This window comes from Myotis yumanensis, unplaced genomic scaffold (genome assembly GCF_028538775.1).
Source record: "Myotis yumanensis isolate MYYU_CA2020_CCGP unplaced genomic scaffold, mMyoYum1.0.hap1 SCAF_5, whole genome shotgun sequence".
Taxonomy (NCBI): Eukaryota; Metazoa; Chordata; class Mammalia; order Chiroptera; family Vespertilionidae; genus Myotis; species Myotis yumanensis.
Window position 1 is genome coordinate 99,090,768 of NW_027223756.1, and position 25,720 is coordinate 99,116,487.

The 25,720-nt window shown below is 47.7% G+C and overlaps 2 pseudogenes; one reads left to right on the forward strand and one right to left on the reverse strand.

Annotated features, from left to right (window-relative positions):
* Positions 1-1,541: 1,541 nt before the first annotated feature.
* LOC139011524 (52 kDa repressor of the inhibitor of the protein kinase-like) lies at positions 1,542-4,527 on the reverse strand (annotated as a pseudogene).
* Positions 4,528-18,599: 14,072 nt separating this feature from the next.
* On the forward strand, positions 18,600-20,027 carry LOC139009987 (S-adenosylmethionine decarboxylase proenzyme-like; annotated as a pseudogene).
* Positions 20,028-25,720: the final 5,693 nt, after the last annotated feature.

Consider the following 25,720-nt stretch of genomic DNA (forward strand, 5'->3'; position numbering starts at 1 on the left):
TTGCTTGCTCCAGCGATGGAGGCAAGGTTCCCCACCTGCCACGGCCTGCTCTAAGCTCCGAAAGCAACAGCTCCAAAAGCAACAAAGTTTCAATTATAGAAGCCAAACAAACCCCAGATACCTGCTTTCAGCCAGCCATGGCCTCAGAGCTGGGAGAGCCAGTGACGGCAACAGAGTTTCAATTATAGAAGGTAAATAAATCCCAGAATAAAAAAAAAGAAAAAAAGGAGAGGCTGGAAGCTTCAGTTGCCGGCCAGCCTGAAAACAGCCCTCAGCCCCTCACCCAGACTGGCCAGGCACCCCAGTGGGGACCCCCACCCTGAAGGGGGTGTGACCAGCTGCAAACAGCCATCAGCCCCTCACCCAGGCTGGCGAGGCACCCAAGCGGGACCCCCACCCTGATCCAGGACACCCTTCAGGGCAAACCAGCCGGCCCCCACCCGTGCACCAGGCCTCTATCCTATATAGTAAAAGGGTAATATGCCAACTGACCCTAACAGCAGAAAGACTGGGAATGACTGGTCACTATGACACACACTGACCACCAGGGGGCAGACGCTCAATGCAGGAGCTGCCCCCTGGTGGGCAGTTCGCTCCCACAGGGGGAGCTCTGCTCAGCCACAAGCCAGGCTGATGGCTGCCAGTACAGTGGTGGTGGTGGGAGCCTCTCCTGCCTCCTCAGCAGCGCTAAGGATGTCCGACTGCAGCCTAGGTCTGCACCCTGCTGGCAAGTGGTCATCCCCCGAGGGCTGCCGGGCTGCCAGAGGGATGTCTGATTGCCAGCTTAGGCCCAATCCCCCTGGGGAGCAGGCCTAAGCCAGCAGGTGGTCATCCCCCAAGGGGTCCCAGACTGCGAGAGGGCACAGGCCGGGCTGAGGGAACCCCCCACCCCGAGTGCACAAATTTTTGTGCACCGGGCCTCTAGTATATATATATAAAGTGTCCCTCCAACTGACCAGTCACTATGACATGCACTGACCACCAGGGGGCAGACACTCAACACAGGAGCTGCCGTGACATGCACTGGCCATTTCCAAAGAAACAGCACCATGGACCTGGTGCTGGTGGGGGACACAGGCCCCCACCACCGTCCTGGAGCAACACCTTACTAAATCGCAGCCAGTGCTGCCAAGACCCCATGGCACAAAATGCAGCCCACAGTCCAGCCCAGCCTGGAAATGATCGCTGTGGGTGCCGGGTAATGATGTCACATAGCAATGCCCAGCTTCCTCTCCTTAGCGACTAGCCTGCTTGGAGTTTCTTCAGCCCAGGAACACCACTTGCTTTATAGCCAGGTGCAAACATTTTACAATTTAACCAAATGTTTGTGAAGTGTTTTCACGTGCCTTATCTCATTTGATCCTTACAGAAATCCTGGAGTAGGTAGATAGGAGACTCAGTGGAATCCTATTTTCTTTTCATTAGCAAGATGCAAATAGTGATATTAAAATATTTCTTCTAATTAATTTCCTTTCAATGTTTATGAATCCGTGCACTGGGACACTAGTCAAATATAAAAGGAAGCCCATTTTAAAAGTCTCTTAGGTATTTTTCATGGTTTTTAAATTATTTGTTGGAAGCTCTTACTTAATTGTATAGAGTTAGATATATGTGTCTACCATTAAATCAAAATCATGTTGTTAGTTAGGTAAGACATTTGAACAATGTTTTACTATTTTCATACTTTCAAAATCATGTTTTTAATCAAAATTTATGTTAAACAAAGCTAAGCTACTTGACCTTGACCTTTGGTGTTCCATTCCTCAGGTATGCTTGGAGATACTTTCACTATTTTCATAGAGCTTATTCCTACCTTCATCACAGGAAGAACACATAAAACCTTCAGCAATGCATCAACATTAGGACAAAACTTGATGTCTGGCAGGTGGAGTGCTTCATAAATGTTGGGTGGAAGCTCTGTATCTTTCCCTCAGTGTTTCCACTTGATTCTCCAACAATGCAGCTGAGCTGAGAGTGTGTCAGGACCGGGTATGTCACCTCTGTGCACATCAGCATGGTGTTCATCCAGTGTACTGAATTTGAGCTGTCCCATGACAGAGGGTGCCAGAGATCAGCATTGAAGCGCTCTGAGGTGCTGTTCTGGGAATATATTTTTCAGTTCCTGAATAACGTGTTCTGCTGTTGGAACACTTAGAGCTTCTTAGCAGGAACTCTCAGAGGTTAGCTGAGATCCCAGGTTACCTTGCTGTGCTCTGTGAAATTTCCCAGGGAGCTCCATCTGAATATCAAGTTTGGTTGCCAAATTGGTGGTTTCTTGAAATCAAAATTCATGACAAACTTCAATATTTTCCATCATTTCACTCAGTGAATGCAGCACTGCAATCAAGCTACTGGCTGCAAAGACGACATAAGAGGCTTGCCCCTGGAGATTTTCCCAAAAGCTCTTGTAAAAGGTAGAGCATATTTAAGAACAATAGCAACAATGAAATCAAACTTGGTTACTGCACTACAGAGTACAAATGGTCCGCCTGCTGTACAGTTATTCCATCCCATAGTTGTGCCACTATTTATACCATCAAAACATAAGACCAATGCTTGTAGGTCACTAAAATTTTAGAAAACATCATGCCTGCCTGTCCACCGAGAATAGCAATTTTCCTTCCCCTCCCTCCCTCCCTCCCTCCCTCCCTTCCTTCCTAGGAAGGGAGAGACAGAGATAGATGGAAACATCAATGATGAGAATCATCAATTGGCTGCCTCCTGCACGCCCCCTACTGGGGATCCAGCCTGAAACATGAAACCTGGGCATGTGCCCTGACCAGGAATCAAACTGTGATCTCCTGGTTCATAGATTGACGCTCAACCACTGTGCCACACTGGCCGGGCTCCTTTAGTTCTTTAACCCCTTCTTTATTGTTCTGAAAAAGGACAGAGGTTACTCTGTCAAGCTCTAAAGGCAGTTGTGGTGATCGATGGAAAAAAGAACCAACTTCCTCAATTGTTCCTAATGCAACAGATACTCCCATACAGGCATGGATTTTGCCAACCATGTGTTTAAGGCAGGTGTGCAGATAGCTTGGGGATATTTCTCTAAAAGTCTAAATTACCAACCTGTATTTTGGAAGAAAATCCACGGGACACAGTGTAAGCGTGGCCATGACAATACTCCGTGTTTAATCCACACTTCTCAGTTATCATAGTGTGAAATTCTATATCAGCATCAGCCCCCTAAGGCAGGAAGCCTACACATTCCTCTCCCAGGTTGTGAGCTTCATCAACAAACCTCACCAACACAGCAGGAGCTCTTCCTCTGCTCTCTCCACTGCCTCCTCAGTGATAATGAAAAATAATTGAGAGTCTCACTTCCCTGAGGGTTTCTTCCCCGATGCAACTCCCCAGATTTCTAGTGCTGGTTTCTGCTGTTTCTGAAGGCAACAATGCTGTTTCCAATTGCTTTCTCAGAACTTCTTCAGCAGAACTTAAAGGGCACTCAAGCAATGCTTGACAGTTATCAGGAGTAAAGAGACCTCTGGCATTTGATCAGCTTCCTGTCCATCCACTTACACGCTGGAGTCCAACGGTTTGTTTTCCTATAATAATCAAAATTTCAAATGAAGATTTAAATATTCTTTGCTTTCTTTCCTGTCAAAGGTTAAAGGTAAAATGTCTCCATTCTACCCTCCAACCCAGCGGTTCTCAACCTGTGGGTCGCGCCCCCTTTGGCAGGGGTCGCCTAAGACCATCCTGCATATCAGATATTTACATGACGATTCATAACAGTAGCAACATTACAGTTATGAAGTAGCAACGAAAATAATTTTATGGTTGGGTCACAACATGAGGAACTGTATTTAAAGGGCCAGAAGGTTGAGAACCACTGCTCCAACCCCTCCTTCTGCATTGCAATGGGTTCTGAGCATTGCTGTTGTTGATTTTTTTAATGTTATTATTCCTTTTCAGATTTTTTTTTGTTTAGTGTCCTGATTTCATCTTCACTCAGTTATTTTATTTGTTTTCTGTGTCACTATGTGGATTGTTCAAGTGACTGGTAAGATCAAGTATTGTTGGTATTGTCTTATGTGGACTCTCCCTATGACGTCACAAGTATCTGCTTCAATTAATTTTGAGAAATAAAGTAATTCAATTATTCTTTAGTTTTCTTTCTTTTTTTGTTTTTGTTAACCCTCATCTGAGGATATTTTTTCCCATTGATTTTTAGAGAGAGTGGAAGGGAAGTGGGGGCGGGGGGAGAGAAACATTGATGTGAGAGAGAAACATTGGTTGTCTCCCACAAGTGCCCCAACTGGTGGGGCCCAGGATTGAACCTGCAACTCACATACGTGCCCTTGACTGGTAATTGAACCTGAGACCCTTAGGCCCACAGGCAGACGCTCTAAACACTGAGCAACTGGCCAGGACTATTTAATTTTCTGATGCCTCTGCAAAATGTATAGTTCTACAGATCATAGAGGTCTCAAAGTGTTTGGTACACAATCAATAATGTTTATTTAGTTAATCAGGTCTTTTATCTTCTAAGTCTTCTCTCCTACAATCCCCCCTGCCCATTACCCCTTTCTGGCATATGGCCAGATTCCCGGGCTCTGAAGAAGGCTAGATGCAATAGTGTGGGGATGGGGACTAGTGATTGGCCAAGAGAGCTGGTTTTTAAAAAAATATTTTTCTTTTATTGATTTCAGAGAGGAAGGGAGAGGGAGAGAAAGATAGAAACATCAAGGATGAGGGAGAATCATTGATTGGTTGCCTTCTGCATGCCCCACACTGGGGACTGAGCCCGCAACCCAGGCATGTGCCCTGACCGGGAATCGAACAGTGACCTCCTGGTTTCTAGGGCAAGGGAGCTGTTTTTTTTCTTCCTTCCTTCCCCCCTTCCTTCCTCCCTCCCTCCCTCCCTCTCTCCCTCCCTCTCTTCCTCCCGCCTTTCTTTCCTTCCTTCCTTCCTTCCTTCCTTCCTTCCTTCCTTCCTTTCTCTCTCTCTCTCTCTCTCTCTCTCTCTCTCTCTCTCTCTCTCCCTCTCTTTCTTTCTTTCTTTCTTTCTTTCTTTCTTTCTTTCTTTCTTTCTTTCTTTCTTTCTTTCTTTCAATTCTTTATTATTGCAAGTAATGGAGGCCTGGTGCATGAAATTTGTGCATGGAGGCAGGGGGCAGAGGCATTTCCTCAGCCCAGCTTGTGTCCTCACACAGTCTGGGAGCCCTCGCTCCTTACCACTTGCTTGCTCGCTGCTCCTTACCGCTTGGCTCGCTGCTCCTTAGCACTGCTGCAGAGGCAGGAGAGGCTTCCACCACCACTGCTGCACTCACCAGCCATGAGCCCGGCTTCTAGCTGAGCGGCACTCCCCCTGTGGGAGCACACTGACCACTAGGAGGAGCACCAGTGTTGATTGTCTGCCCTGGTGGTCAGTGCGCATCATAGGGACAGGTCGTTTTGGTAGTTCTGTCATAATGGTGGCTTAGGCTTTTATTATATAGACTAGAGGCCCGGTGCACAAAAATTTGTGCACTCGGGGGAGGGAAGGGGGTCCCCCAGCCCGGCCTGTGCCCTCTTGCAGTCTGGGACCCCTCTGGAGATAACGACCTGCTGGCTTAGGCCTGCTCCCGGGTGGCAGCCCCTGATCAGGCTCAGAGCAGGGCCGATTGGGGAGTTGGGGCGCTGCCCCGTCATGCACAGAGCAGGATCGATCAGGGGGTTGGGGAGCTGACCCCTGTCACACACAGAGCAGGGCCGATCAGGGGGTTGAGGAGCTCCCCCCTGTCACTCACAGAGTAGGGCCAATAGGGGAGTTGGGGCACCGCCCCCTGTCACACACAGAGCAGGGCGGATCAGGGGGTTGGGGCGCCTTCCCCTGTCACGAACAGAGCAGGGCAGATAGGGAGGTTGTGGCCCCGCCCCCTGTCACTCACAGAGCTGCAGGGCAATCAGGGGGTTTGGGCACTGCCCCCTGTCACGCTGATCCCGGTGCCAGGAGCCTCGCTGCTCCGCTGATCCCGGTGCTGTGAGGCATATTACCCTTTTACTATATAGGATAGAGGCCTGGTGCACGGGTGGGGGCTGGCTGGTTTTCCCTGAAGGGTGTCCTGTATCAGGGTGGGGGTCCCCACTGGGGTGCCTGACCAGTCTGGCTGAGGGGCTGAGGGCTGTTTTCCGGAAGCAGGTGACTGAATCTCCCAACCGCTCCTCTTTTTCTTTTTCTTTTTTTTATTCTGGGCCAGCTTTAGCTCTGAGGCTTCACTGCTGAAAACATCGATACAATGTTGCGGTCCGGCTGGCTGAAGGCAGGCTGACTGAAAGCTGGTTTCTGGGGTTTTGTTTAGCTTCTATATTTGCAACATAGTACGTAGTTGCTTAGAGTATCAGCTGAGAGGCTGACAAGTCTGGTGGGGAATGTTGGAGTCCACCGTCACTGGAGCAAGCAAGCCTCCCTGCTCGCTTCAGTGCATGGCTGCCAGCTGCCATCTTGGCTGACAGTTAATTTGCATAAGGATATGCTGATTAGCCAATAGGAAGGGTAGCGGTCGTACGCTAATTACCATGTTTCTCTTTTATTAGTGTAGATTATATAATCCCCCATTATCCCCCATTGACCCTCTCCAGTTCATCATCCCCCCCCCCACAGGCCTTCAGCACTCTATTGTCTGTGTCCATGGGTTACGCATATACAAGGTCTTTGGTTGAATACCTCCCACCCACCCACCCTCCCCTGCCTTCCTTCTGAGATTCCACACTGTGTTCCATGCTTCCATGTCTCTGGATCCACTCCGTTCATCAATTTACTTTGTTATTTAGATTCCATATATGAGTGAGATCATGTGATACTTGTCTTTCTCTGACTGACTTATTTCATTTAGCATGATACTCTCCAGGTCCCTCCATGCTGTTTCAAAGTGTAAGAGATTCTTCCTTTTTACTGTTGCATAGTATTCCATGGTATAAATGTACCACAGCTTTTTTTTATCTACTGACTAGAAGCCCAATGCATGAAATTTTTGCATGGGGATGGGGGGGGTCCCCTAAGCCCAGCCTGCACCCTCTCCAATCTGGGACCCCTCGGGGAATGTCTGACTGCCAGTTTAGAACTGCTGGCTCCTAACTGCTCAACTGCCTGCCTTCCAGATCGCCCCTACTGGCCCCCCCTGCCAGCCTGATCACTCCTAACTGCCTCTGCCTGCTGGCCGGGTCACCCCCAATACCACCCCCCCGCCAACCTGGTTGCCCCCAACTGCCCCACCCCTGCCGACCTGGTCACCCCTAACTGCTCCCTCCGCCAGCATGGTTGGCCCTTATTGCCCCCCCTGCTGGCCTGGTCATCCGCAAAGCCCCCCTCTGCTGGCCTGGTTGCCCCTAACTGCCCCTCCCCACCAACCTGGTCACCCCTTACTGTCCCCCCCTGCAGGCCTGATTGCCCCCAACTGCCCTCCCCCCCCCCCCCCCCCCCCCGCCAGCCTGGTCGCCCCACACAGCCTGCTCTTCAGCTGTTTGGCCATCCCTCACTAACCCCCCTGCTGGCCTGGTCGCCCCACAGAGCCTGCTGTTCAGTTATTTGGTCGTCCCTCACTGTCCCCACTGCTGGCCTTGTCACCCCATTGAGCCTGTTTGGTCGTCCATTTGGTTGCGATGGCCCCTGGCTCTTTATATATATACTAGAGGCCCGGTGCACAAAAATTTGTGCACTGGGGGGGGGGGGGGGGGGAGGGGGGTCCCTCAGCCTGGCCTGTGCCCTCTCGCAGTCTGGGACCCCTTGGGAGATAATGACCTGCTGGCTTAGGCCTGCTCCCGGGTGGCAGAGGGCAGGCCCAATCCCTAGGTGCAGCGCCTGGTCGGGCTCAGAGCAGGGCCGATTGGGGAGTTGGGGCGCCGCCCCGTCATGCACAGAGCAGGGCAGATGGGGAGGTTGCGATGCCACCCCTAGTCACGTTCAGGGTAGGGCCGATTGGGGGGTTGGGGCACCGCCCCGTCACACTCAAGGCAGGGTCGATGGGGAGGTTGTGGCGCCACACCCTGCCACGCAAAGAGCAGGGCTGATCAGGGGGTTGGGGCGCTGCCCCCTGTCACACACAGAGCAGGGCCCATCAGGGGTTTGGGGAGCTCCCCCCTGTCACGCACAGAGCAGGGCCGATCAGGGGGTTGAGGAGCTCCCCCCTGTTATGCACAGAGCAGGGCCAATAGGGGAGTTGGGGCACCACCCCCTGTCACACACAGAGCAGGGCCGATCAGGAGGTTGGGGCGCCGCCACTGTCACACTCAGGGCAGGGCCGATGGGGAGGTATGGCTCTACCCCATCTCACATAGAGCAGGGCCCATGGGGGGGGGGTTGGGGCACTGCCCCCTGTCACACACAGAGCTGCAGGGCAATCAGGGGGTTTGGGCGCTGCCCCCTGTCACGCTGATCCCGGTGCCGGGAGGCCTCGCGGCTCTGCTGATCCCACCCGGCAGGGTCACAGATCCGGGTCCCAGACCGCAGACAGCCTTGCCTGCTGCCGCCTGCCTTCAGTATGCAAATTAGCCGCCATCTTGTTGCTTCAGGGTGGGGGTCCCCACTGGGGTGCCTGGCCAGTCTGGGTGAGGGGCTGAGGGCCGTTTTCAGGCTGGCGGGTGACTGGAGCTCCAAACCTCTCCTTTTTTTCTTTTTTTTTAATTCTGGCATTTATTTACCTTCTATGGCTGTCACTGGAGCTGAGAGCCGGCTTTCTCTCTGAGGCTCGGCTGAAAGCAGGTTTCTGGCCTTTGTTTTCTGTATTCGAAACAATGTTGCGACTCCAGCTCTGAGATCCCGGCTGACTGACAGGAGCTTTCTGGAGTTTTGTTTATCTTCTATAAATGTTACTATGTTTCCAACTGAAGCTCAGAGGCCGGCAAGGCAGGCGGGGAACGTTGGAGTTCTCTGTCACTGAAGGAAGCAAGCCTCCTGTTAGCTTCCAGCTGCCTGGCTGCCGGCCGCCATCTTGGCTGACAGTTACTTTGTATATACTCACTGATTAGCCAATGGGAAGGGTAGCGGTCGTACGCCAATTACCATGTTTCTCTTTTATTAGTGTAGACTAGAGGACTGGTGCACAAAAATTTGTGCACTCGGGGGGGGGGGGGAGGGGAGGGGGGTCCCCCAGCCCGGCCTGTGCCCTCTCACAGTCTGGGACCCCTCAGGAGATAACAACCTGCTGGCTTAGGCCTGCTCCTGGGTGGCAGAGGGCAGGCCCAATCCCTAGGTGCAGCCCCTGGTCGGGCTCAGAGCAGGGCTGATTGGGGAGTTGGGGCACCACCCCCTGTCATGCACAGAGCAGGACAGATCAGGAGTTTGCAATGCCACCCTCAGTCACACTCAGGGTGGGGCCAATTGGGGGGTTGGGCACCGCCCCCTGTCACACTCAAGGCAGAGTTGATGGGGAGGTTGCGGCGCCACCCCCTGTCACGCACAGAGCAGGGCCGATCAGGGGGTTGGGGCGCCACCACTGTCACACTCAGGGCAGGGCCGATGGGGAGTTATGGCTCTACCCCATCACACACAGAGCAGGGCCCGTGGTGGGGGGGGGGGGGTTGGGGCACCGCACCCTGTCACACACAGAGCAGGGCCCATCAGGGGGTTGGGGCACCTTCCCCTGTCACGAACAGAGCAGGGCAGATAGGGAGGTTGTGGCCCTGCCCCCTGTCACACACAGAGCTGCAGGGCGATCAGGGGGTTTGGGCGCTGCCCCCTGTCATGCTGATCCTGGTGCTGGGAGGCATATTACCTTTTTACTATATAGGATAGAGGCCTGGGGGCCGGCTGGTTTGCCCTGAAGGGTGTCCTGGATCAGGGTGGGGGTCCCCACTGGGGTGCCTGGCCAGCCTGGATGAGGGGATGATGGCTGTTTGCAGCTGGTCACACACCCTTCAGGGTGGGGGTCCCCACTGGGATGCCTGGCCAGTCTGGGTGAGGGGCTGAGGGCTGCTTTTAGGCTGACTGAAGCTCCCAACTGCTCCTTTTTTTTCTCTTTTCTAATTTTATTCTGGGCCAGCTTTAGCTCTGGCTCTAGCTCTGAGGCTTCATATCTGGTTTGTTTGCCGTTCTATAATCGAAACAATGTATAACTTCAGCTCTGAGATCCCGGCTGGCTGAAAGCTGGTTTCAGCTTCTTATTTGCAACATAGTACATAGTTGCTTAGAGTTGCAACTCAGAGGCCGGCAAGTCAGGCGGGGAACGTTGGAGTCTGCAGTCCCTGGAGCAAGCAAGCCTCATGTTCGCTTCCAGCTGCCTGGCTGCCGGCCGCCATCTTGGCTGACAGTTAATTTGCATAAGGATATGCTGATTAGCCAATGGGAAGGGTAGCGGTCGTACGCTAATTACCATGTTTCTCTTTTATTAGTGTAGATATATATATATGGGCACTTGAGCTCTTTCCAGATCTTAGCCATTGTAAATTGTGCTTCTATGAACATAAGGGTACATACATTCTTCCTGATTGGTGCTTTGGGTTTCTTTTCTTTTTTTTTTTTTAAATATATTTTATTGATTTTTTACAGAGAGGAAGGGAAAGAGATAGAGAGCCAGAAATATCGATGAGAGAGAAACATCAATCAGCTGCCCCCTGCACATCCCCCACTGAGGATGTGCCCGCAACCCAGGTACATGCCCCTGACTGGAATCGAACCCGGGACCCCTCAGTCTGCAGGCCGACGCTCTATCCACTGAGCCAAACCGGTTTTGGCAATGCTTTGGGTTTCTTAAGATATATTCCTAGAAGTGGGGTCACTGGGTAAAATAGAAGTTCCATATTTCATTTTTTGAGGAAACTTCATACTATTTTCCATAATGGCTGCACCAGTCTGCATTCCCACCAGCAGTGTATTAGGGTTTCCATTTCTTTTTTTTTTTTTTATATTTTTATTGATTTTTTACAGAGAGGAAGGGAGAGAGATAGAGAGTTAGAAACATCGATGAGAGAGAAACATCGATCAGCTGCCTCCTGCACATCTCCCACTGGGGATGTGCCCGCAACCCAGGTACATGCCCTTGACCGGAATCGAACCTGGGACCTTTCAGTCCGCAGGCCAACGCTCTACCACTGAGCCAAACCAGTTTTGGCTAGGGTTTCCATTTCTCCACATCTTGGACAGCACTTGTCATTTGTTGATTTGTTGATGGTAGCCATTCTGACAAGGTGTGAAATGGTACCTCATTGTTATTTTGATGTGTACCTCTCTGATGATTAGTGACTTTGAGAATCTATATATATAAAACCCTAATATGCAAATAGACTGAATGGCGGAACAACCGAACAACTGGTTGCTATGACGTGTGCTGACCACCAGGGGCATGCACAGAACATGACGGGCTTTGGCAGTAGGCGGCAGAGCGTGGAATATGGTGGACGTCGGCTGTGGTGGGATGGTGGAGCAGGTGAGCGGGGGCGCCAGACCAAGGTGGGGCCCCAGTCACTATCATTGGGGTGAGCCTCTGGTGGTTACTGAAAATTCTTTGCTCTATCGTGCTGTGGTCCTGCTGGCACTTGCACCTGCTGCCGGTGCCAGCCCTGCTTGCACCTGCTGCAAGCGCTGTAGCTGCCTTTCGCATCCGCTGCCAGTGACGGCCTAGCTCACACCCGCAGCTGGCATCGGAGCTGCCCCTTGCACCCACTGCCAGTGCCCGGTGCCAGTCCCAATTGCTTGGTGCCATCAGAAGGTGCAAGTGGCGGCTGCCAGCCCCGATCACCCCTGAGGGCTTCTCCACCTCCCCCTGCTCCTGAGGGGCAATCAGGGTAGCAACCACTGCTCGCACCCACTGATGGCGCTGGCCCCAATCACTCTGTCATCAGCGGTGCGAGCAGGGCTGGCGCCATTAGCACATGGGAGCAGTGGTGGAGGGAGAGGGACTGCTGGCTGACAGGGACCAGGGGCCGTGGTGGGAGGGGCCAGGCGGGGGCGTGGAGGATGGGCGGAGACCCGCCCCTGTGCCCACCGCAGCCTCACAGTCCACAGTTTCATTCAAGGTGCACGAATTTGTGCACTGGGCTCCTAGTTTTTTCATATGTCTCTTGGCCCTCTGTATGTCCTCTTTGGACAAGTATCTATTTAGGTCCTTTGCTCATTTTTTAATTGGATTGTTTGTCTTCCTTTTGTTAAGTTGTATGAGTTCCTTATATATTTTGGATATTAACCCTTTATCAGATGTTTCATTGACAAATATGTTCTCCAATACAATGGGCTTCCTTTCCATTTTGTTTATGGTTTATTTTGCTGTGCAGAAGCTTTTTATTTTTATGTATTCCCATTTGTTTATTTTCTCCTCAGTTTCCTTTTCCTTAGGAGATGTAGCTGTAAACATATTGCAATAGAGATGACTAAGATTTTGCTGCCTATGGTTTCTTCTAGGCTTTTTATGGTTTCACAATTTACATTTAAGTCTTTTATCCATTTTGAGTTTATTCTTGCATATGGTGTAAGTTGATGGTCTAGTTTCATTTTTTTTGGCATGCATCTGTCCAATTTTCCCAACACCCTTTATTGAAGAGACTCTTGTGACTCCAAATATTAATTGAGTAATGGCTTGGGTCAATTTCTGGGTTCTCAGTTCTATTCCATTGACCTATATGCCTGTTCTTGTGCCAGTACCAATCTGTTTTGATTACAGTGACTTTGTAATATAATTTGATTTCTGGTATTGTGATTCCTCCAACTTTGTTTTTCTTTCTCACAATTGCTGCAGCTATTTGGGGTCTTTTTTGATTCCATATAAATTTTGGAATATTTGTTCTAGCTCTGTGAAATATGCTGCTGGTATTTTAATAGGGATTGCATTGAATCTGTAGATTGCCTTCAGTAGTATGGACATTTTAATGATGTTGATTCTACCAATCCATGAACGCGATATATTTTTCCACCTTTTTATATCTTCTTCTATCTCTTTTTTCAACGTTCTGTAGTTTTCCTAGTATAGTTCTTTTGCCTCTTTAGTTAAATTTATTCGTAAGTAACTTAATTTTTGTTGTTGCAATGGTACATGGGATTGTTTGTTTAGTTTCTCTCTGAGAATTCATTATTTGTGTATTAAAAAGTCATTGATTTTTGGGTGCTGATTTTGTATCCTGCTGCACTGCCAAATTCAATCTAGCAGTTTTTTGGTAGAGTCTTTAGGGTTTTCTATGTACAATATCATGTCATCTGCAAATAATGAGAGTTTTACTTCCTCCTTTCCAATTTGGATTTCTCTTATTTCTTCTTCTTGGTGATCAATATGGCTAGGACTTCCAGTACTATGTTGAATAAGAGTGGTGAAAGCAAACATCCCTGTCTTGTTCCTGTTCTTAGGGGAAATTTTTTAAGTTTTTGCCCATTGAGTATGATGTTTGCTGTAGGTTTGTCATATATGGCCTTTATCATGTTGAGATTTGTTCCCTCTTTTCTCACTTTGCTGAGAGTTTTTATCAAAAATGGGTATTGGATTTTGTTAAGTGCCTTTTCTGCATCTATTGATATGATGATGTGATTTTTGTTTTTCAGTTTGTCTATGTGAGGTATCATGTTTATTGATTTGCAAATATTGTACCAGCCTTGATCCCTGGATTATATCCCACTTGATCATGGTGTATGATATTTTGAATATATTGCTGGATGTGATTTGCTAATATTTTGTTGAGGATTGTTGCATCTATGTTCATCAGGGATATTGGCCTATAATTCTCTTTCTTTGTAGTGTCTTTATCTTGTTTTGGAATTAGGATCATCCTGGCCTCATAAAAAGAACTTGGAAGTGTTCCTTTCTCTTAGATTTTCTGAAATAGTTTGAGGTGTACAGGTGTTAGTTCTTCTTTGAATGTTTGGTAACACTCCCTTGTAAAGCTATTCAGACCTGGGCATTTATTTGCTGGAAATTGCTTCTATTTCATCAGTTATTCAATAATTCAGGTTTTCTGATTCCTCTTGATACAGTTTTGGGAGATTGTATTTTTCTAGGAATTTGTCTATTTCATCCACATTGTCTAGCTTGTTGGCATATAGTTGTTCGTAGTATTTTCTTACAGTCCCTTGTATTTCAGTGGTGTCAGTGGTTACGATTTTATTTATTTGGGTCCTCTCTCTTTATTTCTTGATTAGTCTGGCTGATGGGTTAACAATTTTATTTATCCTTTCAAAGAACCAGCTCTTGGTTTCATTGATTTTTTTGTATTTTTTTTGTCTCTATGTTATTTATTTCTGCTCTAATCTTTATTATTTCCTCCCTTCTACTTACTCTGGGGATTTTCTTGTTGTTCACTTTCTAGTTCTTTAAGTTGTAGGGTTAAATAGTTTATTGTTGATTTTTCTTTAATATTTTATTGATTTTTTACAGAGAAGAAGGGAGAGGGATAGAGAGTTAGAAACATCGATGAGAGAGAAACATTGATCAGCTGCCTCCTGCACACCCCACACTGGGAATGTTCCCGCAACCAAGGTACATGCCCTTGACCGGAATCGAACCTGAGACCCTTCAGTCCAAAGGCCGACGCTCTATCCACTGAGCCAAACCAGTCAGGGCTTTTTCTTGTTTTTTGAGGCATGCCTTTAGTGCTATGAACTTTCTTCTCAGGATTGCTTTTGCTGTGTCCCAGAGATTTTAGGTTGCTTTGTGTTCATTTTCATTTGTTTTCAGGAAGTTTTTTATTTCTTTCTCGATCTCCTTGGTAATCCATTCAATGTTTAATAACATGCTATTTATTCTTCATGTGTTTAAATGTTTTTGGGTGGGCTTGTTTTTTTTTTTTTACTGTAGTTGATTTCTAATTTAATTCCACTGTGATCTGAGAAGATGCTTGATATGATTTCAATCTTCTTGAACTTGTAGAGACTTGTTTTGTGTCCTAACATGTGGTCTATCTTTGTGAATGACCCATGTGCACTTGGGAAGAATGTATATTCTGCTGCTTTGGAGTGAAATGGTCTATAAATGTCAATTAAATCCAGCTGATCCAGTGTATCATTTAGAATCTCTGTTTCCTTGTTAAGTTTTTGTCTGGAAGATCTATCCAGTGAAGTCAGAGGAGTGTTCAAGTCCCCTACTATAACTGTATTGTTGTCGATCTCTCTGTTAAAATCTTCTAGAAGTTTTTTTTTTAAAATATATTTTATTGATTTTTTACAGAGAGGAAGGGAGAGAGATAGAGAGTTAGAAACATCGATGAGAGAGAAACATCGACCAGCTGCCTCCTGCACATCTCCCACCGGGGATGTGCCCTCAACCCAGGTACATGCTCTTGACCGGAATCGAACCTGGGACCTTTCAGTCCGCAGGCCGACACTCTATCCGCTGAGCCAAACCGGTTTCGGCACTTCCAGAAGTTTTTAAAAAATATATATTTAGGTGTTCTTATGTTGCATGTATATATGTTTACTAGGGTTATATCCTCTGTTTTCCAATAGGTTGGGTCAACTCTCCTTCCACAGCCTAGACCGCCTGTAGAGCAAATGTCTGTGTGGGAAAGATGTCCTCTGCTGCATGAGGGAATGACTCAGCACAGGAAACCAGGGGTGTCTGCCTTCTGAGCTCTAACCCCTGAGTCCCTGGTCCTGGCTTCTGCTTGCACAGCTCCAGTTCAGGTGGCTCCACAGGGAATTTTTTGTGTTAGCCCTTTAAGAGGGTGCCTGAATTTCCAGCCATCTCTCCCTGGCAGATAGCATCTCTGCTGCTTTTCACAGCCAGATGTTATGTGGGCACCCTTCTCAGTTCTGGTGCTCTCTGCTGGGAGACCCAGCTTGAGGATTATATCCCAAGGTTCTCATTGGCAACCTCCACAGCTGAGATATCTCTCCAGAACTTCAGTTGCTGTTTGTGGATTCCTGGCCAGCCCTTTCCCACCTCTATTTGTCCTACCAGTCTATGAGGTCTCCACCTTCGGTCCTTGGTTATCAGGGTTCTCTCCAGTGAGTCTTCTGCTGATTATTCAGGAAGCTTTTCTGTATTTTTTAAAAATATATTTTTTATTGATTAAGATATTACATCTGTGTCCATATCCCCACGTTATCCCTTACCCCCCCCCCCCCCACTCATGCCCTCACCCCCCACCCTGTTGTCCATGTCCATTGGTTAGGCCTATATGCTTGCATATAAGTCCTTTGGTTGATCTCTCCCGCTTACCCCCACCCTCCCCTACCTTCCCTCCAGGGCCCGACAGTCCAATCAATGCCTCTCCGTCTCTGGATCAGTCCTTGTTCATCAGTTTATGTTGTTCATTATAATCCACAAATGAGTGAGATCATGTGGTATTTATCCCTTAAAGAATATCCTTCAGCATTTCATATAATCCTGGTTTGGTGGTGATGAACTCCTTTAGCTTTTCCTTATCTGTGAAGCTCTTTATCTGACCTTTAATTCTGAATGATAGCTTTGCTGGATAAAGTAATCTTGGTTGTAGGTTCTTGGCATTCATCACTTTGAATATTTCTTGCCACTCCCTTCTGGCCTGCATGGTTTCTGTTGAGAAATCAGCTGACAGTCGTATGGGTACTCCCTTGTAGGTAACTAACTGTTTTTCTCTTGCTGCTTTTAAGATTCTCTCTTTGTCTTTAGCCCTTGGCATTTTAATTATGATGTGTCTTGGTGTGGTCCTCTTTGGATTCCTCTTGTTTGGGGTTCTCTGAGCTTCCTGGACTTGTAAGTCTATTTCATCAGGTAGGGGAAGTTTTCTGTCATTATTTCTTCAAATAGGCTTTCAGTATCTTGCTCTCTCTCTTCTTCTGGCACCCCCATAATTCGGATGTTAGTATGTTTGAAGTTGTCCCAGAGGCTCCTTACACTATCTTCATATTTTTGGATTCTTTTTTCGTTTTGCTTTTCCGGATAGGTGTTTTTTGCTTCTTCGTATTTCAGATCTTTGACTTGATTCTTGGGATCCTCTCATCTGCTGTTGGATCTCTGTATATTATTCTTTATTTCAGTCAGTGTATGTTTAATTTCTGACTGGTCCTTTTTCATTTTTTGGCACTCTCATTAACATCCTTGAAGGTCTCACTAAGTTTCTCGGAGGTTCGTAGAAGGTTCTTGAGTAACCTTATAACTGTGGTTCTGAACTCTATGTCCTCCATTAGTTTGCTTTCCTCCATTTCTTTCATTTGTGACATGTTTCTTTGTCTTCGCATTTTTGGCTGACTGCGAGGAGCCACTGTCTGTGCTGGAGACACCCTTATGTGTGTGGGTCCACCCAGCAGGGGCTACAGCAATATCAACAGATTTCTCCTCTTCGTTTGGAGTTTGGAAGTTTTGGAGCTCTCTGATTCACTGCAGTCAGGCTGCAAAAGCGAGGGGATGTATGGGGCGGGGTCTCAGAGAGTTCCCAGGGCGGGGCAAGCAGCAATGGTGTCCTCAGCGACCCCGCGACTCTGACTCCGCGATTCCCCGACTGCCGAGCGCCCCCACAGCCCTGCGAGCAGCTCTGTGAGAAAGTCACCTTCTTCGCTTTCCGACCCGCTGCAAGACAGTCCCGTTTCTCCCTGTAGGAGCCTGGGACCCCAGTGTCTCGCCGTAAATGAGTTCAGTGCGTTCAGAGAGCTTGTCCCCTTCCGATTGAACAAAACCGCACACCGAGGTGCAGCAGCCTCTCCCGCGCCCCTGTACCTCTGTTCTTGGTGCCTCTCCCCTCCTACTCGGTCTCAATGTGTTTTTTTCCTTCCTTCTAGTTGTAGAACTTCCACTTGATCAGCTTTCCCCTGGTTCTGGATGATAGCTGTTTTGTCTTATAGTTGTGGTTTTAATGTTGTTGTGGGGGGCAGCACGTACAGGTTTGTACCTTATGCCACCATCTTGGTTCTCCAGCTTTTCTGTATTTTAATTGTAATTCCAGTTTGTTCCTGGGACCATGTCCGTGCAGCATCCACTTATTCTACTGCCATTTTAAATCTGCAGTTGTATAATTTTTGATTGCATCAGTAGAAAACATGCCAAGCATATGAGACTCTTAGTTGTAGTCCTGATTTCCTTCAGTCTCATTCATCTTACCCTTTCTTAGAGTAGCCAAATCTTGATCATTCCAAGATAAGAATGGGTAGAATTTTGAGATTAATATAAAAAAAACTGCTTTATTGGGGCTGTGGCACAGTTCAGTTAAATATAATGATGGATAATATAGCCAGAACAGATAACAGAATTGCAATTTCAGCTGCTAGAGTTATTTGAGCTCAACAAATGTGTTTAGATTCTCTAGCTTGAGTAGTCCTCAGCAACAGGATTGTTTGATTATTTGCTTGCAGCTGATAATTCTTGCTGAAGTAAAGCCAGGGTGATCACCTGGGGAATGGAGGATATGTGATTCTGGCTAAAATGACTTAGCAGGATTCTTGTTCAAATTGGATAATGTCGAAATGAATCCAGGAATCCAAAAGTCAAGGCCTAGTTGAAAAATGGTTCAGAGGCTTCCACAGTATGACCAGTCTCTATTTCCAAATTGACTTGTTCAATTTTCACTTACACACACACACACACACACACACACACACAAGCCAGAAAAATTTTATTAATTTTTTATAAAAAAAGTGAATGTAAAATAATGCTAACCCCTCCCCAACCTCCCCAAAAAGGAGGGAACCTGAAACAGCTGGAAAAATCTGCAACAGTGGCAGGAAAAGAGATTTAATTTAGTTGATTTTCTGTGATTATTGGCTGTTTGCTAGTCTCACAGTGATGGAGGTTGTACATTTTTTTGAAGGGACGAAAAGTTACTAGAGGTTTGGTTCTACAGGCAGCAACCCAATGCAAATCTCACCAACTCAAGATCCAATTGGGACATACTTTTGAAGGATGTGCAATGTTCAACCATAAGTGTAATAAAAATTACAAGCAGGAAGCTTATGTACTCAGTGAGACTAGCAAATTTGTCTCCAGGAGAGGTTTCATGTGGTACCACCCTCTTGGTGAAAGCACTGGTTCCCCTGTTGAAACTCGCTGGGGTTACAGTGGGTTTGACTCAATTCAAAGCTTCTTTTATTCTTTTTTAAAAATATTTTATTGATTTTCTACAGAGAAGAAGGGAGAGGGATAGAGAGCCAGAAACATCGATGAGAGAGAAACATTGATCAGCTGCCTCCTGCACAACCCCTACTGGGGATGTGCCCACAACCAAGGTACATGCCCTTGACCGGAATCGAACCTGGGACCCTTGAGTCCGCAGGCCGATGCTCTATCCACTGAGCCAAACCGGTTCGGCACTTCTTTTATTCTTGTAAGAATGTCATGAAGCCTTCTCACCAAGGGTACCCACATCAGAATTTCCAGGAAGAAATAGTTTCTTAATGCAGTTTTCCCAAACGGAGCAGCATATTGTATGGAATGTATGAATTCTGACTGTTGGTACTTGTATACGTTGGATTTCCCAGAGAGTAATCAGTCAGCCAGATCAAACCCTGGAAATTCTGATGAGTGAGCTTGACTCAGCAGTTATGGACCAGTTCTACATGAAAGATGGTGTTACTGCAAAGAATGTCACTCGTGAAAGTGGACTTCATGACCTGATACCAGGTCCTGTCATTGGTGCCACAATGTTCAATCCTTATGGGTATTCAACGAATGGCATATAATCAGATGGAACTTACTGGACCATCACATCACTCCAGAACCAGAATTTTCTTATGTTATTTGTAACAAACTTAAGTCAGACCTCCTATGATGATGATCAGGAAAGTTGTGGAAGTTTTCCAGACAGGAAAATGTGTGACCACTTTGTTTGTAAACCAGAGTTCTAAATATTGTACAGTGCTTTCTTTGCCCCAGAAGATTGAAGGTTTTAAACTCTTTAAAAAAATATATATATTTTATTGACTTTTTTACAGAGAGGAAGGGAGAGGGATAGAGAGAGTCAGAAACATCGATGAGAGAGAAACATCGATCAGCTGCCTCCTGCACACTGCCCACTGGGGATGTGCCCGCAACCGAGGTACATGCCCTTGACCGGAATCGAACCTGGGGCCCTTGAGTCCGCAGGCCGACGCTCTATCTACTGAGCCAAACTGGTTAGGGTAGGTTTTAAACTCTTGATAGCCAGTGTCAATGTTCAATGATTACAACTTTGTTTTTACCAGTTTTCCCAAGAAGCAGCAACCACAGCAGAATTAAGAAAAAACGCAAAAAGGAAACACGTAAAAGAAGGTGATGGCTCCTTTTTAGATATTGCTACCAGGGGCCATGCTTACCATAACCACCACCTTGTAGTTGCAGAAAGCCCCAGATGTAATGATAGTGTAATCATTTTGAATTGTATGCATTATTATATGAAGGAGTTAGATATCTTGCTCTCTTCTGTGTTTAGGTGTCCTGTGCCACTCTTGCTGTGAAATTGAAGTGGACATAGAAAAAAAACATTTACTATATGAAACTTCACACTAGTGACAACAATTCGATTTGGTTATGCACAGTGTAGTATTTCTCCAAAGTTCCTCACAGAAAAAGCTTTCATCCGCATTAGGAGTTGGCTTCAGCCTAACCATCTGGGACTGTTCTATTAAATTGCTGCCAGGATGTTACAATTTCTAGAATGTATTCTCTACTAATGTTACTGAAACCAATTTCTACTTCCTACAGGTGTATTTTGCAATGACAATTAAAATTTTTCTTCCATGGGTTGAGTCCTCTTAAGGAAGTGATTGCAGTTAACCATTTTGTGTACAACTATTTTAACATTATTACTTCCTGAGCGTGTATTCCTTTTATTGATTTTGCTCCTCACCATTGTGTCTCCCCTCCCAACCTCACCCCAATAAAGCAGCACTGTTACACTGGGTTTATGCCAATCTTATACCCCAGAGGGGCCAGGAGGGTGGACCCTAGGCTTTAATTTTCTTTTAAGGTCAAGGGAAATTGACTTCTTTTTTATTGGCATTGGCTCTTTTAGAAGATTGTGACAAAAACAAACTTCCAGTGTTGATTAGCAAGGAAGACACACAGGTTAATATTAGAATATACTGGCAGAACTACATGGGAACTGTATGCCATTCTGTGCTTTCCAGTAAATAAGATTAGCTTATCATGAAGACCATGTCTTTACTAACTTGCTAAATAGTAGTATAAAAAATTTTATCACTAAATTTATTAGCAATTTATTTCAGACTAGTGGCCCGGTGCACAAAATTCATGCACGGGGGAGGGTGTGTTCCTCAGCCTGGCCTGCACCCTCTCCAATTTGGGACCCCTTGAAAAATGTCCTGCCAGTTTACAGGGATCGGGCCTAAACCAGCAGTCCGACATCCCTCTCGTAATCCGGGACTGTTGGCTCCTAACCGCTCACCTGCCTGCCTGCCTGCCTGATTGCCTCTAACCACTCTGCCTGCCGGCCTGCTCGCCCCCAACTGCCCCCGCCCCCGCTGCCGGCCTGCTTGCCCCCAAATGACCCCCGTCAGCTTGATCACCCCAAACTGCCCCCCCTGCTGGCCTGCTCGCCCCTACCTTCCCTCCCCACTGGCCTGCTCATCCCCAACTGTCCCCCTGCTGGCCTGCTCACCCCAAACTGCACCCCCGCTGTCCTGATCACCTCCAACTGACCCCCACTGATGGCCTGCTTGCCCCCAACTGGCCCCCCTGCTTGTCTACTTGCCCCCAATGGCCCCACCCCCCACCAGCCTGATCACCCACAACTGCCCTCCCCTCTTGGCCTCTAACCGCCTCTACCTCAGCCTCGCCACCATGGCTTTGTCCAGAAGAACATCTGGAAGGTCTCCTGGAAGGTCTCCCAGTCTAATTAGCATATTACTCTTTTATTAGTATAGACTAGAGGCCCGGTGCACAAAAATTTGTGCACTGGCGGGGAGGGGGCGTGTCCCTCAGCCCCACTTGTGCCCTCTCACAGTCTGGGACCCCTCAGGAGATAACAACATGCTGGCTTAGGCCCGCTCCCGGGTGCCAGAGGGCAGGCCCAATCCCTAGGTGCAGCCCCTGGTCGGGCTCAGAGCAGGGCCGATTGGGGAGTTGGGGTGCCGCCCCCTGTCATGCACAGAGCAGGGCGGATTGGGAGGTTTCAATGCCACCCCCAGTCACGCTCAGGGTAGAGCCAATTGGGAGGTTGGGGCGCCGCCCCCTGTTACACTCAAGGCAGGGTCGATGGGGAGGTTGCGGCGCCACCCCCTGTCACGCACAGAGTAGGGCCGATCAGGGGGTTGGGGCATTGCCCCCTGTCACGCACAGAGCAGGGCCCATCAGGGGGGTTGGGGCTCTGTACCCTGTCACACACAGAGCAGGGCCGATCAGGGGGTTGGGGAGCTTCCCCCTGTCATGCACAGAGCAGGGCCGATCAGGGGGTTGGGGCGCCGGCCCCTTTCACCCACAGAGCAGGGCCGATCAGGGGGTTGGGGCACTCCCCCCTGTCACACTCAGGGCAGGGCCGATGGGGAGGTTGCGGCTCCACCCGTCACACAAAGAACAGGGCCCATGGGGGGATTGGGGGCGCCTTCCCCTGTCACGAACAGAGCCGTAGGGCGATCAGGGGGTTTGGGTGCTGCCCCCTGTCACACTGCTCCAGGGGCCAGGAGGCCTCGCTGCTCCGCTGATCCCGGTGCTGGGAGGCCTTGCTGCTCCGCTGATCCCGGTGCTGGGAGGCCTCGCTGCTCCACTGATCCTGGTGCTGGGAGGCCTCGCTGCTCTGCTGATCCCGGTGCTGGGAGGCTCCGCTGATCCCGGTGCCAGGAGGCCTCGTGGCTCCGCTGATTCCAGTGACAGGAGGCCTCGCGGCTCCGCTGATCCCGGTGCTGGGAGGCATATTACCCTTTTACTATATAGGATAGAGGCCTGGTGCATGGGTGGGGGCCAGCTGGTTTGCCCTGAAGTGTGTCCTGGATCAGGCTGGGGGTCCTCCTTGGGTGCCTGGCCAGCCTGGATGAGGGGACGATGGCTGTTTGCAGCTGGTCACACCCCCTTCAGGGTGGGGGTCCCCACTGGGGTGCCTGGCCAGCCTGAATGAGGGGACCATGGCTCTTTGCAGCTGGTCACATCCCCTTCAGGGTGGGGGTCCCCACTGGGGTGCCTGGCCAGCCTGGATGAGGGGACCATGGCTGTTTGAAGCTGGTCACACCCTCTTCAGGGTGAGGGTCCCCACTGGGGTGCCTGGCCAATCTGGGTGAGGAGCTGAGGGCCGTTTTCAGGCTGGCGGGTGACTGAAGCTCCCAACCTCTCCTTTTTTTCTTTCTTTTTTTTTTTATTCTGGGATTTATTTACCTTCTATGGCTCTCACTGGAGCTGAGAACCAGCTTTAGCTCTGAGGATTGGCTCCAGCTCTGAGACCTCAGTTTGTTTGGCTTCTATAATTGAAACACTGTTGCAACTCCAGCTCAGGCTGGCTGGCTGAAAGCATGGGGTTTGTTTAGCTTCTATAATTGCAACATTGTTTCTTAGACTGCAGCTCAGAGCCCAGCAGCGGCAGGCGAGGAACCTTGGCTTCCTCCTTCACTGGAGCAAGCAAGCCTCCTGTTCGCTTCAGCTGCCTGGCTGCCGGCCGCCATCTTGGTTGGCAGTTAATTTGCATATTGCCCTGATTAGCCAATGGGAAGCGTGTTGGAGGTACGGATAATTACCATTTTTGACTATTATTAGATAGGATATATTTGTCTGTAAATATGATTATGATTGCAGATATGAGTAGGACCAGGTAAAATTTTATAGAATGGGCCTTTTATTACTGATGGTTTGCCATGTATGCATTTTTTCTAAAGAAGTAAAAATTACTTTAAAAAATGTTTCAGGAAGACTTTGAGAAATTGACAGTATCTGCTTTTCTTCCAAGAAAGTTGTCACTTTTATGCCAGAGTGAGAATTATTTGTATGCTTTGTATGTCAGCATTGGGCCACTGTGACTGGGGGGCACTTAGCTTGACTTGAGAGTAATTATCTTGCTCACTGGCTGGGAGGGAGGGTGTGTGGCAGAGGAGATAAATACTGGGTTCTGGATTATTCATAGATTGCTGACTTTCTGGATTGATTGTGCAAGCCCCTCCTTTTATTGATGTCCACCTTCTGTTGACAGACATCTACCCTGGGAGAGAAATGAGATGAAACTCTCTTTCTTGTCATTGTAAAAAGCATTTGAATTCCTAAGGTGTGATAAGGCCACCCAGCCATCCACAGTCAAGGTACACATTTTCATGGAGGATGTTCCCACTCTTGAATAAATTAAAACAATTTTTTCTTTTAATTTAAACTTTCTTCTATAACTGTTTTCTTGTTACTTAAAAGCTAGTTTTTCTGTATATGTCCTTGGAATGAATTTATAAATAAGAATTGAGCCCGGTGGGTGTGACTCAGTGGTTTAGCATCGACCTATGAACCAGGAAGTCACAGTTTGATTTCAGGTCAGGCCACATGCCCAGGTTTTGGCCTGATCCCCATTACGGGTGTGTAGGAGGCAGCCGATCAATGATTCTCTCATCATTGATGTTTTTATCTCTCTCTCTCCCCTTCCTCTCTGAATCAGTAAGAATATATTTTAAAGAGAGAAAGAGAGAGAGAGAGAGAGAGAGAGAAGAGTGTATATGCTTGTAAATAAGAAAACATGTATTTGATGCTCTTAGAAAGTCTTATTTTCTTTCATTAAAACTTGTGCAGTATAGGGAACTCCATAGATTCTCTTAATTTGAAGAAAGTTAGAGGGAAAGGTACTAATTCAGAGTTCCTTGGGAAAATGTATCACATATATTTTTTTATGTTTATTTTTTTAAATAAAAAACTGAAATATTTTCTATTTAGAAAATATATTTGGATCTAAATATCTTCTATAATTTTAACCCTAAAATATCAATTTAAATATTTTAAAAATTGTTGGGATGTTTGTTTTTTTAAATAAGTTAGGTTACTGGAGTTCTACATGTTACTGGATCACCTGGGGTAATTTTCTGATTGGAAAATTAAGAATTATAGTCAGAGGGAAGGACATTAGAATTTTAAAAGAAGATATTCAGTTTACTTTAGAAGCCGAACCTCTCCTATCATGTGACTTGTTTTATATGTTTGTTAAACTATATTATCACATAAGCATTGCTGCTATTGGGACAAACAGTGACAGTTGATTCAGGTCATTTGAATGTCCACTGTCTGTTTTAATTTGTATGTTCATTTTGACTCTGTCATATGCTCAATCTTCAATGGAAGTCCTGAGAACCTATTATTATTATTATTTTTTAAAATATTTTATTGATTTTTCACAGAGAGAAAGGGAGAGGGATAGAGAGCTAGAAACATCGATCAGCTGCCTCTTGCACACCCCCCACTGGGGACTGAGCCCGCAACCAAGGTACATGCCCTTGACCAGAATTGAACCTGGGACCCTTCAGTCCGCAGGCCGACGCTCTATCCACTGAGCCATACCGGTCAGGGCGAGAACCTATTATTTTTGCCTGCTCCCTCCTTTGTTGGAAATATTCTTTTTTACCCAGAGGGACCTTAACTTTGATGTAAGGGATTGTTTCCATCGCCAACTTTTTTCTTCCTTGCCAAGTAAGACAGTTGTGAACTCTTCAGTGATGCCTTCCCCAGGATATTTGCAGATGTGGTTGGGAAAAGTCATTTCATCCCCGACCTTTGCATGTCAGGTGCTGGGGTGCCCGGGTGCCACCTGGCCTGTGCCCCGGCTCTCTCTCCCTCTGATCGCCATGGCGATCACAGGCGCAGGCAGCCGGCAACCCCGGCCCTGGGGGTCCGGGGTTGCCGCCTGGCCTGCGCCCCGGCTTTCTGATGGTGATCACTGGCTGGGGGGTGGGCAAAGGCGGCCTTTGCCCGCCCCCCAGCTCTTGCCTGCCACCTGGGTTTCTGATCACCCTTCTTCCGTCTTT